Source organism: Ranitomeya variabilis, chromosome 2 (genome assembly GCF_051348905.1).
Source record: "Ranitomeya variabilis isolate aRanVar5 chromosome 2, aRanVar5.hap1, whole genome shotgun sequence".
Lineage (NCBI taxonomy): Eukaryota > Metazoa > Chordata > Amphibia > Anura > Dendrobatidae > Ranitomeya > Ranitomeya variabilis.
The window spans coordinates 847,333,433-847,350,422 of NC_135233.1; the positions used below are offsets into that span (position 1 = coordinate 847,333,433).

Sequence of the window (16,990 nt, forward strand, 5' to 3'; positions counted from 1 at the left end):
GTAGTCAGGATACCTCTGTCCAGCACATGGAGGGCTGTGCGGACCTACAAATAAATGACTCCTCACACCATTAATGGCCCATTGCCAAATCGGTCTTGCTGGAGGATGTTACAGGCTGCAGAACATTCTCCACAGTGTTTCCAGACTCTCACGTCTGTCACATGTGCTTAGTGTGAACCTGCTTTCATTCATGAAGAGCACAGGGCACCAATGTCAAATCTGACAATCTTGGTGTTCTCTGGCAAATGCCAGTCGACTTGCACAGTGTTGGGACTGTAAGCACAAAACCCACTTGTGGAATTTGGGCCCTATATACCACCCTCTTGGAGTCTGTTACTGACAGTGTGAGCAGACACATGGATGTTAGTGGCCTGCTGGAGGTCATTTTCCAGAGCTTCTGGCACTACGCCTGTTCCTCCTCAAAGGAGGAGGTAGTGGTACTGCTGCTGGGTTGTTGCCCTCCTACGGCACCCTCCACACTTCTGGGTGCACTGGCCTGTCTCCTGGTATCTGCTCCGTGCTCTGGACACTGCTGACAGACCCAGCTTCCCTTCTTACCACAGCTCGCATTGATGTGCCATCCTGGATGAGCTGCACTACCTGAGAAAAGTTTGTGGGTTGAAGACACCACCTCATGCTCCTGTACAGTACCTCTAAGGTTGAGAGCAACGACAAAATGCAAAAGTGACCAGAACAGCCAAAAAGAATAAGAACAGAGAAATGGTCTGTGATCACCCCCTGCAGAACCTCTTCTCTGTCTTACTAATTGTCTATAATTTCTACCAGTTGTCAGTTCCTTTTTCACGACAGCAGGGAAAAATTGATTCACAGTGGGTGTTGCTTCATAACTGGACAGCATGATTTCACAGAAGTGTGATTGACTTGGAGTTATATTGTGTTGTTTAAGTGTCCCCTTATGTTTTTGATCAGTGCACTTATTGCTCCGTGATGAATTGATATATTACATTCTGCTCTCGATATACAAAAAGACATCTGTTTGACGGCCATATTGTTTTTAAAAATATTTATTTTTATTGTAACATCTTAAATTGAAATACAAAATGAGTCAAACATACAATGTATGACTCCTCCTCCTTTTCCTGCTACTTTTCCCTCCTCTACTCCCTCCCTCTCCCTGAGAGAGGAAGATATAAGAAAGGCTTAGTTCATTTTTGTTATACACCTGAAGAAGGCTGTATTCAGCCGAAATGTGTTGTGTATATGTTTTTTTAATGGGTTTTATTGGTATAAATAAATCTTCACTGAAGCCACTTGAAGATTTTCACCTTGATTACAGCCTGTGGCAAAGACTGCGCCAATTCCTTGGTTCCCACCTTGGTGTTTATAATAAGAATGTCATCAATATGAAAGTAGTGAACAACCCCTTTAATGTTTGGCAGAAAATAGTTTAGTGCAGTTAAATTCTGATGAACCGGACAAGGTCTTATCCACATAATAAATCGATTACATACATTTTTGTGTTATGGCTAATGAGGCACACATTTGTTCTGGTGCTTTTTTTATTGATCCAAATTAAAGGTAAACTTTAGCGCACTTCCATGTACCTAATTGCTTTAACGTATGGTTGGTAAAGCAGGCTGCAAGATTATGCAGAGACCATGTGGAACATTAGGCCTGATTTATTTATTTTTTTAATTCACCGAAAGAGGAAAAGAAAATTAGCAATATCGCTGAGAGAGAAAAAACAGCCATACTTGCAAAATCATGTCCTGACACAAATGCACATACAGGGTGCAGCGGGTCCCCCAAGATAAAAGCTGGGGCAGCACAGGTGCAAAATACTGAAAACAAGCCACTTACTAACCCACCAAACATCCGTGGGGCGGCTGCCTAGTATTCCAACTGCACACGTCTGCATAGGGTGTGGTTCACACCATTATGTGAGGTGCACCGCTATCCGTATAGCAGCCGCCCTATCCATATAGCAGTGGTGGCTGGGTAACGTGGGGTGTCTAGTCTGTGGGTGCACATATGGTATTGGTAGCCCACCTGATGTACTAGGAGGGGCATCGGTAATAGGCTGCTATAGATATGCATCTCACGTAATGGTGTCAATGACACCCTGGTAATTTTCTTTTCCTTCGTGAAATGAACGTTTTGAATTTAGAGAAGGGTTTAGTGTAGGACTCGCAAGATAATGAGGACCCATGACATGGGTTGCAAGCTTGTGTATTTTGGCCAAAAATGTACATCTTTTTTGCACAATCAATTTTTTTGCAGGGTGCAGGCCAGGTCTTTCCAGTGGTGGCTGGGTAATGTGCGGTGTCTAGCCTGTGGATGCACATATGTTATTTGTAGCCCGCCTGATGTAATAGGAGGGGCGTCGGTAATAGGCTGCTCTACGGTTAGAGGTATATCTCACGTAATGGTGTGAACGACACCCTATGCAGACGTGTGCAATTGAAATACCAGGCAGCCGCCCCATAAATGCATGGTGGGTGGTTAGTAAGTGGCTTGTTTTCAGTATTTTGCACCTGTACTGCTTTTATCTTGGGGGACCCGCTGCATCCTGTTTGTGCATTTGTGTCAGGACATAATGCAAGCTGTTTAGTCTCTCCGTGATAATTCTGAGGTTTTTTTTGACAGATTTGGGATTCCCTAACTAAAGTGATATACCCTTAACGTATGGGCTACAACTACCTGATAAAAGCCTTAACAATCACCATGTATTTCTCTGCATGTGGTTTTCATGCAGTTTTCTCACACCTCAACTGCTACAAAAGAACATATACTTTTCAGGTTTCATTGATCCATCGGTTGATGCATCTTTTTAGGTTTTACCAAAATAATTAAAATAAACAGGTGCTGCTATTATAAACTTCACATGCAGCACAATAAAGCCTCATTTACATGCTGTGGTGTACCACCAATGGCGGCAGTCCGCTTGGCCACTATAGGGCTCATGAGTCTGGGTGTCCCAGTGCCAGCACTGGGACTGGGCCCCTCTTCTTACCCAGCATTGCACTTTCAACTGCATCGGCATCCTTGACGCTGATGCTCCTTCATCCATCATTCTTTCTCTGTGTATCACCACAGCGGGCACTATGACCATGACACCCTGAGCAGACCAGAGCAGTGGTTAATGAAGAGAGGTGCGCATTATATATTTTTTTATTCAATGAGTACTTGTGGGTAACATTATATTATATGGAAGGCTATGTGGGGGCCAATATATTATATGGAAGGCTAGGTGGGGCTATTAGACTGTTTGGAGGTCTATGGGGGTTATACTGTTTGGAGGGCTATGTGGGGGTGACATGCTATTTGCAGGGCTATGTAGGGGGCAATATACTGTTTGGAGGTCTATGTGGGGGGAAGGGATTATTATACTGTTTGAAGGGCTGTGTGTCAGGGGGGTCATTACTGTTTGTAGGGCTGTTAGGGTAATTATTGTTTTCAGGGCTATGTGGGAGCTATTGTACGATTTGAAGGACTATGTGAAGGCTATTTCTCCAGGATGACACATCCATACATTCCATCTCAAGACATTTTCTGTGTCTTTCAGCACAGTCTCAAGAGTTTGGAGCGAATGCCAGGACAGAGCAGAAGAAAGGCATCAACCCAGCAGCAGTAGCGGTATCTGCTTCTTTGTGTGAGGAGGAATATTGACAAAATAACTTCCAGTGGGCTACTAGTATGCATGTTTCTAACCAAACTGTCAGAAGCAGAGTTCATTAGGGGCCAATGAGCTGTAGTGGGACCTCTGCTCACAGCTCAGCACCATGCAGATTTATTAGCAATCACTGAAGAACAACAAAATTGTCAGGTCAGCGAATGGTGCCTCCATCTCTTCACAAACAGCAGCAGGTTCACACTGAGCAAATGTGACCGATGTGAAAAAGTCTGGAGGTGCTATGATCGTTATGGTGCCTGCAACATCATCCAGCATGAGGTCTTAGGGGTGGGCTAGTGATGATCTGTGGATGGCATATCTTTGGAAGGGTGAACAGACCTCCATATGATAGGCATATGATAATCCTCAGAGCAATTGTCAGACCTAACACTAGTGCAGAATAATGCCTCTGTTACCCAGAAACTGCCTACACATTCTGGCTAACGAGCATTGATGCCCTTACACTCCCCAGACCTGAATGCAATTGAGAACTTTTGGGACATTATGTATTACTGCATCCAACGACACCAAGTAACGTGCTAGACTGGCCAAGAGCTGCCCGATGTGCTGATCCAGGTTTATGAGGAGATCCCTCAGTAAACCATCAGGAGTGCATAAAGATAAAACGCTGAATCCAGCTTAATCAAAACTTCATAAGCAATATGTACTCCCACAGTAGAAGATGTCAATCTACTCCGTGCATAAGTCCTCCACAGAAAAATTGTATCCAGCAAATTAGTTAAAACATCTTTAATCATTTTCTTAAGAACATTCTTCCACAATAATCTTTTTTAAAAACAGGCAGCCGATAACTTGATCAGTGGGCAAAATTCTCATACAGGCACTCAATGTACCCTTGGCATGGCCAAACAATGATGTGCACCTTTCCCCCCTACTTTTTCTCCTCCTATCTCCACCCTTCTCTATAAAGCAAGAGTTGTCACTCAAAGAGGGGGTTAGAGATACAGAGAAAACAGGTGGGAAGGTGCACATAAATGTTTGGCCAAACCATGGTGCACTGAGTGCCTGCACTTGGTCTGAATAGTCATTTTGCTCTGACAGTCCCTTTAACCCCCTTCACGACGCTTTCAATTTGAACCTGCGATCATCTGATTGCTTACAGTTTCCTTTGAAGCCAAGCCAGAGGCTGTATTTCAAGGGAGCTCTGTAGACGTAGTCAAAATGTTCTGGAGGGAGACTATTTCTGATGTGTTGGTGCCCGATGTGGCTCTGTGTGGCCTCTGTTCTCTGCCGTGCATATTCTTTATATTCTTTACCAAAGTTTTCTGCAGATTCCTTTCTCAGTTTTTCTTTATACAAATGGGTAAATGCTCCCTTATTTGAAGAAAGATCTGAATGCACAAATGACCGTCACAAAGCATGGCATTCATCTCTCCTAAATCACTACCACACAAAGCACGTTCTGCTACTCAAGATTCATTGCTATCCACGTGTGACATTAAATATTGGAAATGCGAGACCTCCCTTGAACAAAGTAAATAAATATAATATGCCTAAATATAAATATAAATGCCTATTTTTCTGATACTCTTGCCTACACTACAGTTCAAAGGTGGAGGAATTGATGTCCTGGATCATTGTATATATAGGTAGAGCATGACAGAGGAAAGATTGTGCTCAGAGTAGTGACCAGTGAAGGAACAGCTGGAGAAAATGAACCTGCTCCATAAAACTTCGCTGACGATACTCCTCACGGCCTTATGCATTTTTCCAATCTGTGCAGGAGCAGCTATATCCTTAGGTGAGCAAATACTGGATCTATGTGCTTAATTTCACCCTACACAATGGAAACATTCTTTCCCCTGAAATTAACAATAACTTTTGTGTTATGTTGGCTATGTTGTTCACTACTGCTTATATAATTGCTCTATTGCAGGGGTCTCAAACTTGGCTGGGTATATGGACTGCAAATAGGAAAAAATTTAATTTGGAGGGCCGCATTCTTTGAAGGAGAAAGTAAAATTTTTAGGGATACCATTTTTTTTCTATACACCATTTGAACATTTTTACTGTGTTTTTAAAAATTTTTTAGAGATTGGGTCATTATGGATATGGTGACAACAAATGTACACTCATATTGTAGTTTTGACCCCCATATTGTAGTTATGTAACCATATCCAGGTCCCCATACTGTAGATATGTCCCCATCCAGGTCCTCATATTGTATTTATATCCCCATATTATAGTTATTTCCTCATCCAGGTTCTCATATTGTTGTCATGTCCCCATATCCATTTACCTATATTGTAGTTATGTCCCCATCCAGTTCCTCATATTGTAGTTATGTCTCCAGTTCCCCATATTGTAGTTATATCCCAATCCAGGTTCTTATATTGTAGTCATGTTCCCATATCCATGTCCCCATATCCAGGTCGCCATATTGTAGATATATCCCCATCCAGGTCCTCATATTGTAGTTGTCCCCATATTGTAATTATGTCCACATCCAGGTCCCGTTACCTTGCCTGCGCTCCCTCACAGCGTCTTGTTTTGATACCAGCAGCTGATTTTATGCTACTAAGCAGCATATGGCAGTAACATCATGCGCTGCTTAGAAGCAGAGGACAGCTGCTGAAACACTCATTGCTGTCCACACTGGGACTATAGGAGTGGAGAGCAGTGAATATTCATTGATTTTTAATAGCGGGAACAGTAACCGGCTTCCTGCGGCCTTGCGATCACGTCTGCCCACTGCTTAAGAGAATGAATATTCACTACTCTCCATTCCCATAGGCTAGGAGAGCAGTGAATATTTATAATGTTTAGAAGGCTCCTGCCTTCTGTGTCCCGCAGCTCCGCCGCTGTGGTTCCCCCACCACAGCAGGTACATCATTTCAATTGAATGTACCTCTAAGGACGCACATTCAGCTGAAATAAAATGCTGTCGGCAGATCCCCTGACCCAGGCAGGGATGCCAAGGGGTCTACAGTGCTTGCGGGCCGCATGAAGCAACATAAATCTCATTAATTTGTAATAAGAATTCATTCAGCATTTTCATTTCCATATATTGTGAACACATTTTCTTTAAATATCATCAAACACTTGAGAATTCTTTGATATTGTAGGACACAAAACACGCAGTTTTTGCCTAAAGATATTTGCCGTCCTTTAATAGTGAGACACTTGCACGCAATTAAGGTTAATTGTAAAGTGCTGTGGAATATGTTGGCGCTACATAAATACAATTATTATAATAACTATTATTATTAATAAGGCTCTTATTATCCAGGTTGATATTTGGTGAACGATACTCATAAGAAACTCGTTTTCATTTCTTAGCCCATGGAAATTTGCTGATGATGAAACAACTAACGAGCCAAGTGCTCAATTGTTTTGTGATAGGATAATTTATGTTGGCATAAAAATTTGCATTGGTTTTCGGCACCTTGTCCCATGTAAACAGGTGATGTGCTGCTGACAACATGATGCCGCGTGGGACCAGGACAACTGTATTAACAATTCATTTTCCCCATGCAGTGAGTAAATGAGCGACAATCAACATGAATACTTTACAGTCAATAAGTATTTCTAAATATGCCATTACAGCGGCTGAATTGAAGTTGCTGCCTTTGCTGCTAACAAAAGGAAAATGCTTAATTGAATAGATAACTAGTGTTGAGACATCACCATTGTACTGTGTGTTGTATCTGGTTTGTATGTACTATATATTAATTAATTAGAATCTTCAATACAATAATCTCCACAGCTCTGAGATAAGAGATAACGCACTATAGAAAGAAATATACACCAACTTCCATTGGAAGATAAAATGGAGAACTCTCATTTATATGGTGTCATTGGCAGTGACCGGACATTGTTCGAAAATGCATCCAATTCCAATATTCCTCTACTTGTGCATCTATAGCTTCACATTGTAAGGGAAGCTCGCGGTATCACAGTGTAATGCAAGTTTAAATGGTTTAGTCTGAATAAAGGAAGCTTTCTGTAAACAGTTTGCAATAATGGGGTATTTTTATGAGCTGTGTCGCTATTTTCCCAGTTTTTTTTTCTCATTTAGTTTTATACATTATGGCACATTTACTATAGTACAATCTTAAAGATAGTTTGTCTTAATTTCACCCACTATGCTATTTATCGTATATGCACATGTTGCTCTTTTATAGACAAATCCAGGAATATCTTTACATGGCTAGTCTGTTTCTCCATTACTGTGAAATCAGTGTTTGAAGCCAGTGTTTGATATGTAAATGAGGCTGTAGATCTGAAGCCTCTGTCACTCCAGCTCTATTCCTTACCTGCACTGCCTCCTACTGCTTGACTAACAGCTCATTTGTCTGAAGTCGCACAGCATAGAAGCTGTCAGTCAAGCAGGAGGAGGCAGTGCTGCACGAGGAACAGAGCTGGAGTGACAGAGGCTTCAGATCTACAGCCTCATATACATATCAATTCAAACTCTCATTTCTCAGTAACAGAGGACCGGACTGGCCATGTTTAAAATAGATTTTCCTTTGAAAAATGAAAAATGTATATGCACATATAAGTTTGGGGTTTGAACTCTTGCTGATATATTCCCTTCACTGCCTACTTGTCCTATAGTCTTGCTGCCAAAAAAATGGTGCAAGAAAATGTCCAAAATGTACAAAAATCTTTATTAAATAAATATAAAAGATATAACAACAAGGAATGCAGAAATGGTGGATAAAAGATGCAGGTAACATGTACCGTATGGCTGGAGATAAATGGCACCTCACCACAAGTCAGCAGACAGGCAGAGCATAACATAATTTGCTTACTGCTACATTTTTAGGACTCAATAAGTATGCCATAAATGGAACACGAAAAAAAAAAAAAAAAAAAATTTGTGAACCAGCCAGTACGTATCACATGATATAAGTATACAATGTAAACTAAAGGAGTCCTACCAGCTGCTGTCCTGGGGAGAGCGCATCCACTCCAGACCCACCCCAACGCGCGTTTCGGCGATGTCCTTCCTCAGGGGGCGTGCCGAATCACCCACAAGATGGAGTTTATATAGTGCCAGTAATTAAAGATAGCCCATGCGCAGGGGTGCCGCACAATCAGTGCATCAGACCGGCGCCGGAAACACATGGGCCCATGTGATCCGACCCCGGACCGCGACCCGGAAGTACGGCAGTGACCCAGTGCGCATGACAGGAAGTATTGGTGCGGCCATATTGGAAAAGGGAACGCTGCAAAGGATGTGGGAAATTACACCCATATCATGGACCAAGGTTACAATGCAGCCATATTACAAGCTGGCAAAAGTGCCAGCACATGCAGATGTAATAACAAAGTATATTTAAAACATCTCCTGCGCACAAATAGATAGATAACACAATATATATAGGGCATAAAATGCGAAAATGTAACAGAAAAGAAGATGAAAACAAATAATATACATTTATAGCCATACTGCATATTGTATACCAATATACAACCAAATATAAGCATATAATACATGCACAACATGGTCACTAGTCACCATACAACACATTATCGTTACATAATCCCATAAACATAATAATAAAGATTTTCAATAGCCATATAAGTATAGAAAAACGACAACAATGTGTATATTCAATCTAAGTAATAAGTACATAATGAACAAAATACACAGCAAAAAATTATATGACACAGTGTATATCATTACAACCATGATGAGCATATAACAACGCACCCCTAGACCAGGGGGCATAGCCTTATATTGTGTATATATATCTCTCTATACATATAAACATTAATATATATATATATATATATATATGTGCGCGCATATACAAGATGAATTTATGACAAATAACAAAGTCCATGTTGAAGAGGGCACATAGAAAATTGGTCCAACGATGATCCTCAGCTTCACCGGAACTCCTTATCAAGTAGATGACACGGTGACAGGCATGATAATGCTACCAAAGTAAACATAATAAAAGAAGAAAAATCAAGACAAAAATAAAAAAAGTTAAAATGCCAACAGTACAGAAACCTGCACAAATAGCCAACCCTTGAGAACAGCACTAATTTATAGAAAAGGGACAAAGGAGAGACATTCATTAAGGCCATATGGATGGACTGTGTTCAACCGCCAGATCCATTTGGTCTCCATCTGATTAAGGCGTTTGGACAGATTCCCCCCCCGGATATTGATCTTAATACAATCAATGCCACGTACTCGGAGAAGAGCACTATTACAGTTATGAAATAACTTAAAGTGGCGAGGGATTGTTTTAAGGGTGGTTGGTTCAGTGTGGGTAACCGCCGCCTCAATGCCCAAAACGTGTTCTCTGATACGGACTTTAAGTTGTCTCGATGTAAGGCCGATGTATATAAGCCCACAAGGACATGTGGCAAAATATACCACATATCTTGTTGTACAGGTTATATGATGGTTAATTTTGTACAACTTTGTCCCATCAGAATTACTGAATGTATCAGCACGATCCACGTTTGGGCAGGCGACAGATTCCCAAGGCGGGTGGGTTGTGTTCCGTGTGGTGGCTGCGTCGCCTGCAAAACTACACGTGTATCCTGGAACATCTATATATATATAATTGTCTAAGGTCCACTTCCGTCTGTCTGCTTTCCACTTCCGTCAGTCTGTCTGTCACGGAAATCCCGCATCGCTGATTGGTCGCGGCCGGCTGGGCACGACCAATCTGCAACAGGCACAGTCTGGCCGTGAATTGCCCCCTCCCTACTCCCCTCCAGTCAGTGTCCCCTCCATACTCCCCTCCAGTCAGCGCCCACATAGCGTTTTAGCAGACCGATAAACGGACTGCGTTACACCGTGGCACAATGCGGTGTAACGCAGTCCGTTAACGCTGCCATGAGCTCTCTAAGTGTGACCAACTTTTTACTATTGATGCTGCCTATGCAGCATCAATAGTAAAAACATATAAAGTTAAAAATAATAATAAAAAAAAAATAATTCTCACCTTCCGGCATCCGCAGCAGCCTTTCCCGCTCCTCGCGACGCTCCGAGAATGCATTGCGGCAATGACCCGTGATGATGTAGCGGTCTTGCGAGACCGCTACATCATCACGGGTTACTGCCACAAGGCATTACTGGGAACGGAGCATCGCGAGGAGCATCTCTAAAGGCCAGGGCTGGATCCGGGGGCCTCCAGAAGGTGAGTATATAACTTTTTTATTTTAATTCTTTTTTAACAGGGATATGGTGCCCACATTGCAACATACTACGTGACCTGTGTTATATACTACGTGGGCTGTGTTACATACTGTGTGGGCTGTGTTATATACTACGTGGGCTGTGTAATATACTACGTGGGCTGTGTAATATACTACGTGGGCTGTGTAATATACTACGTGGGCTGTGCTATATACTACGTGGGCTGTGCTATATACTACGTGGGCTGTGCTATATACTACGTGGGCTGTGCTATATACTACGTGGGCTGTGCTATATACTACGTGGCTGTGCTCTATACTACGTGGCTGTGCTATATGCTACGTGGGCTGTGTTATATGCTACGTGGCTGTGCTCTATACTACGTAGCTGTGCTATATGCTACGTGGGCTGTGTTATATGCTACGTGGGCTGTGAGACTCTTTCGCCCGGGGCCCTCAAAAATCTGCAGCTGGCCCTGGCTTCACTGATTGGTCGCAGCATGCTGGCCGCGAACAATCAGCGACAGGCCCAGTCCGGCCGCGAATTGGCATGGGATTTGAACCACGCTTCGCTAATTGGTCGTGCCCGGCTGGCCGAATCCTGTGTATTCATTGCATTATTCTGAAACCTTCATAAATAAACTACATACATATTCTAGGATACCCGATGCGTTAGAAACGGGCCACCATCTAGTCATACATAATTAATAATTTAATTGTGACTTATAGAAGCTGAGAAGACCCCCAAGTACCAAGCCAAGGAGACTTTGGCAGCTGCCCTGAATCTGAAACCAAATGTCAACAAGGCCAAGAACCTCATCATGTTTTTAGGAGATGCTAAGTTATCACCAATAGGTGTCTGTGGTGGTGGGAAGATACAGGTGCGACGCTGGGGCTCTCCCCATTTGGAAAATATTGTTCAAAAATGTTGTTGCCAATTATTGCCAAATGGCAGAAGTAGAAATTATACAATCTATTTTGTACTGGAATCTGGATTGCTTGGCAAATATACTTTAATTAAACAGCTGTCTAAAGCTAAAGTCTCTCATACACATTAGTTAGCCGTGAGAAGAGAAATCATTCTGGTGGTTAATCGACAAGCAATTATTCCCCCGTGTTTTTTTTCTTTATTATTTTTGTCCTTAACCTTTTTTTTTTACACCATTTTAGGCAAAAAAAATTATGTGTTCCACAAAATTTCTGCAAACATATGTGGTATACAACACACTCCAGAAGGGACTAGAGTACATTTGAGCAAAAAAAGTGTGACATTCTAAAAATCTGGAAAAGCCAAATTAATGTAAAAATCAGAAAACGAACTAAACCACAAAAGACTACTGTAATTTAAAAAAAGGTGCAATCCTTTTATGAATTTCTTGCAAATAAAAAAACTCACTATTTGGGAGTTTTTCACGCCAAAAACTGGCAAAAATGCAATGATGAATGGGGCCATTATTGTTGGGAAACATTTTTCCCCTTTATAACTGCAAATTAAATAAGCGAGTCATTTTACTTTTTATTAAAATGTTTCTGTTGCTTTTATGGACAACTCCTTCTCAAATTCGGGATATCAGCTGTGATTATTTTGCACCCTTTCTATTGTAGCTTTTTATATAAACTTGTAAATAGCAATTGACATATGTACTGTTTACCATCCAAAATACTTTTATGATTCATACATTTTATTGAGTTTATCACACATCCGGTGTAATGTAATTCAGCAGTGTTTTTTTATTGAGTTTATCACACATCCAGTGTAATGTAATTCAGCAGTGTAATGTGAAATGCACAAGCCATGCAGTATGCACTTCCTATATACAGTTACTCAGCAGGCTATAGGTATTCTATACATTTTCTATACAGAGATAGTGTTCAATATCACAACTGGAATGATAAATAAGGCTGATTTCTGTAAAATCGTATACATTAATGCTTCTCTATGCAATGTATCTAATTTCAGGAATGAGGGTAACTACAATTACTGCGGCTCGTATATACCAAGGACAACTTGCAGGACAACCAGGGGAGGAGAATATATTAGAGATGGAAAAGTTTCCTCATGTTACTCTTTCAAAGGTGAGGATGGCAATTATGGCGATAACACTAAAGATGGGAGGACACTTGGATGTTCGGGTCCGGCAGGTTCGACTGAACAGTTACAAAAGGTTCGGGTACCAGAACAGTACCCGAACCCGGACCCCATTCACTTGAATGGGGGGGCCCAAACATCCAATGTTTGCCATCCTGTTATGTGCATGACAGCGCGGCAAACACCGCTTCTGATCGGCGGTGAAATCATCCCTGCTGATCAGAGAGCCGCGGTTCCCACGCTGTCTTTGAACGTTCAGCTGTGATCAGAGGTATAACGTTTACCTCTGGTCACTGGTGTCAGCTGATGGAACTACAGATCCCATCATCAGACGCCTGCTGCCGTTAATAACCAAGAGAGCAAGAGCAGTTGATGGGAGTATTCATTAGCCAGCTCCTGTGATGTAAAAAAAAAATTCCAAAAAAAAAACGGCATGGGTTCCCCTGTATTTTTGATAACTAGCCAGTAAAAACTCACAGTTGGGGGCTGCGACACTCAACTGTCAGCTTCAGCAAGGCTGGTTATCAAGAATATAGGGGTCCTCATGCCTTATTTTTTATTTAGTTAAATAAATCATTTAAACAAACGGCATGGGGTCCCCCCATTTTTTTTTCAACCAGCCTTTCTAAAGCAGACATATGGGGTCTGGTATTCTCAGGCTGGTAAGGGGCCATGGATATTGCCCCCCAGCCTAAAAATAACAGCCTGCAGCCCCCAGAAAAGGCGCATCTATTAGATGCGCCAATTCTGATGCTTTTCCCGGCTCTTCCCACTTGCCCTGTAGCAGTGGCAAGTAGGGTTCATATTTGTGTGGTTGTTATCACCTTTGTATTGTCAGGTGAGTATAAATAGTTATGGCGTGCGATAAGCAACACTGTTTCTGTACCCTCAGAGCTGACAAAACAAAAATAGCTATGGAGGATATCCCAATATTAAAACATAACCTTTAATATAATAAAGTTAAAAAATCTTGGATACCAACAAAACACAAACATAAACCAAAAGTGCTCCAGTGAACCGGTGCTCAAGAATAAAAATTGGATCAGTCTTACCAATATGGACGGACGTATCAATATAGCAGTTTGCTTCTCAATCTCCAAAGTTGGAGAATGGTGGTCCAAAAGTATGGTCAAGGGGTGGGGGTAAGTTTACTTCCACTATCTTCCCTGGTGTGCCCCTGCAGGACTCCTGTCCTCACAAGGACAGGCCCCAAGTAAGCCCTACTATGGACATCCACCATACCACATATAAACCTAATGAGAAGAGAGACATTGGGTTTATGTGTGGTATATGTTATGTTTTAATATTGGGATATCCTCCATAGCTATTTTTGTATTGTCAGGTGAGATCAAGCCCACGGCTTAGAAATGGAGAGGCACCTAAACGACACCTATCCATTACTAATCCTATAGTTATATGGTAAATAAAGACACAGCCAGAATAAAGACACATATGCCTCTTCATGAATCAGAAGTGCTGGACGAGTGGAGTACACCTCAGTGTGCTCCTCACGAGAAACTCTACAGCAGTCTCTACTGGGACTGAAGTAACATTTGTGGCATAGTGAATACCACACCTCCTGTCCCCCCAACTCTGCCCACTTTGTCAGCAAATTTTTATCACTTTTCAAAGCTTAATTGGACCCTTTTAGTAAAGAAAGTAATTGATGTTTACATTCTTTAGCCCCAACTTCATAGGGCATTCCATCTTCTACACGTTATAACATCTTCAGTGAACACTCTGCCCGTGAATCAATATTATGTTAAAGAAGCACTCTCATCAAACTTTTTATCCTCTTAATTTATTACAGTTATCCTATTATATAGCACTGTGTACTTAAAATTGCTGATTTTTCCTTTCTACCCAGCTAATTCTTCTCTTTTCTCTGCTCCATATAGAATAATCATGTCTCTATTCCGTGCATTTATGATCCCCCTTTTCCACTCCTGACCCATCTGCTCCACTCCTTCACACTGCCAGGGACTTTTGCAGTGACTTATGACCTGTCCAGAGAAAATTTACCTCCTGTTTCTGCATAGAGCTCAGAAGGATTCAGTTAGTCAGTTTTTAATCAAGTGATGTCATAGACCTAACGGAAAAGAGAATAATTGACTGGATAGAAGGGTAAAATTATCAATTTTAAGTACACAGTGCTATATAATATGATGACTGCAATATATTGAAAGAATAATTTTTTTTGGTGGCAGTGCTTCTTTAATGGTTGCTAGCGTGTCTGACATAGCTCCAGTCAGAAGGCGCATTTAAAAATGGAAGCTCTTCATTCTGAAGATTAGATCAGATGTTTGGAGATGCAGGGGGTGGTCTGGGGGAAAATATCATAAGTGGAAACCTCTATTAAGCAGGAGCTTTAAAATAAGAGGTACACGATCCAGTTTCCAATTTAATCACTCATAAATGACAGCAGCATTTTTAGACTATAAGATACTGCCTGTTACTTATACTGCAGGTGTACAATGTGGATGCACAGGTCCCTGACAGTGCGGGGACAGGTACAGCCTACTTGTGCGGGGTAAAAACGAATTCTGGATCCCTGGGTGTGAGCGCAGCTGCAAATTATGGAGTTTGTACAAGCGCCAATAGAAATGAAGTTGAATCCATACTTCACAGAGCTAAATTAGCAGGTGAGAAACATCATGTGTTTCCTGTGTGACTAACTAGACAGCTCACAACCACTGTTTTTTTTTGCTGTACATTTAGTCCTAAAACATCCCAGCAATACTAAATACATACGGGATATTTAGTTTAAAATGTCAATCAGTTGTGAGAGTGTGAGGCTCAGTAACCAGAGTAAAAGCTGCAAGATTTCAGGAAGGGTTGTAAATATAGTTAATGGAATATAAATGAGGAAAACAAAAAACACCAAAATGAAAAATAAAAAAATGTGTTCAACATTAAAACTTGATTCAAACAATAGATGCTTTTCTTATAATACATTAATTCTAGGCTTATTCTCCTTTTTTTTTTCTTTCCATTTGTCCTCTACTCTCTCATCACGTCTTACTTCTTTCTCACTATCCTCTTTTTCCCCTCTGTTTCATTCACTTCCTCCTCTCCATTATTTCTTTCTCTGTCGCCCATGACGGCACCACGGAGAGAGGGGATCCGCCCACCAAGGACAGGAAACCTACAGATAAAAAGGCGGTACCACTCTCCCGCATCAGTTGGTTTCCTGTCCTTGATGGGAGACCTACAGACTTACCAGAAGAAGATCGTCGTGGGATTCCGGGGCCAATCAGTCCGACTCAGGCAGCGGGGGTCCCCCTGCCTCGGCTGGTGTGGTGACCCGAGGTGCCACCGCTGGGGCTAGTGGGCCTCTAGGGTGTGCGGGGGAGGTGACATGGAGTTCGCGGTCACCTCCCCAGGTAAGGTGCAGCAGCGGCAACATCCAGGGGGGTCCCTCTGTGGTTGCGGGAGAAGCGGCGCGGCCCTCCCTTTCAAAGCATCAGCCTGCACACTGCATAGCGCCCAGCGTGCAGGGACCGCGCATTAAGAGCAGGCTGCAAGAGACCGGGAGCTCCAGTGGGCAGTGTCTCATGCGCGCCATGCGCGGCGCCATCTTGGGCCAACTGTGCGTGCGCGGGATTTAGGAGACGATAACGTTCCTCTGTGCGGATGCCGGCTGTCGGCGCTTCTGCGCAGGCAACATCGTACGGCGCTTCCGCGCAGGCGCCAGCGGGCAGGCAAGGCGCTTCTGCGCAGTCGCAAATTCAAAATAAGCAGCGGGAATCACTGCCGCATAAAAAGCAAGCTGCTCCAGCCATCCATGGGCAAAAAGAGCCGCAGCACAAGCCGCAGCACCAGCCACAGCACCAGCCACAGCACCAGTGCAGCACCAGCCACAGCAATAACCGCAGCACAAGCCGCAGCACTAGCCGGCCGCAATACAAGACAGCAGCCTACGTAAGACACAGCCTACAGTCAACTATGAGCGACCTGGCATCACCCTTACCAGAATCACCACCACCACCAGCATCACCGCAGCAGCAGCTAAAACGGCGACAACAAAAGGGACACCAGGATACCACCGGTAAAGAACGCCAAAGGTCCCAGCATAGCAAGGAGTTCAGTACGGCGTCGGGAAAAAAGACAGATGCAGAGCATCCCCAACCGGTATTTAT

At 42.6% G+C, this 16,990-nt stretch overlaps 1 pseudogene across 1 annotated transcript in view; it reads left to right on the forward strand.

Moving 5' to 3' along the window:
• Positions 1 to 5,014: 5,014 nt before the first annotated feature.
• LOC143803968 (alkaline phosphatase-like) overlaps positions 5,015 to 16,990 on the forward strand; it is a 45,011-nt pseudogene continuing 33,035 nt past the window's right edge. Inside the window, exons 1-4 of the transcript XR_013220966.1 lie at positions 5,015 to 5,129; positions 11,492 to 11,617; positions 12,723 to 12,838; positions 15,319 to 15,493. The product of XR_013220966.1 is annotated as an alkaline phosphatase-like (transcript). The remainder of the gene's footprint in view (positions 5,130 to 11,491; positions 11,618 to 12,722; positions 12,839 to 15,318; positions 15,494 to 16,990) is intronic.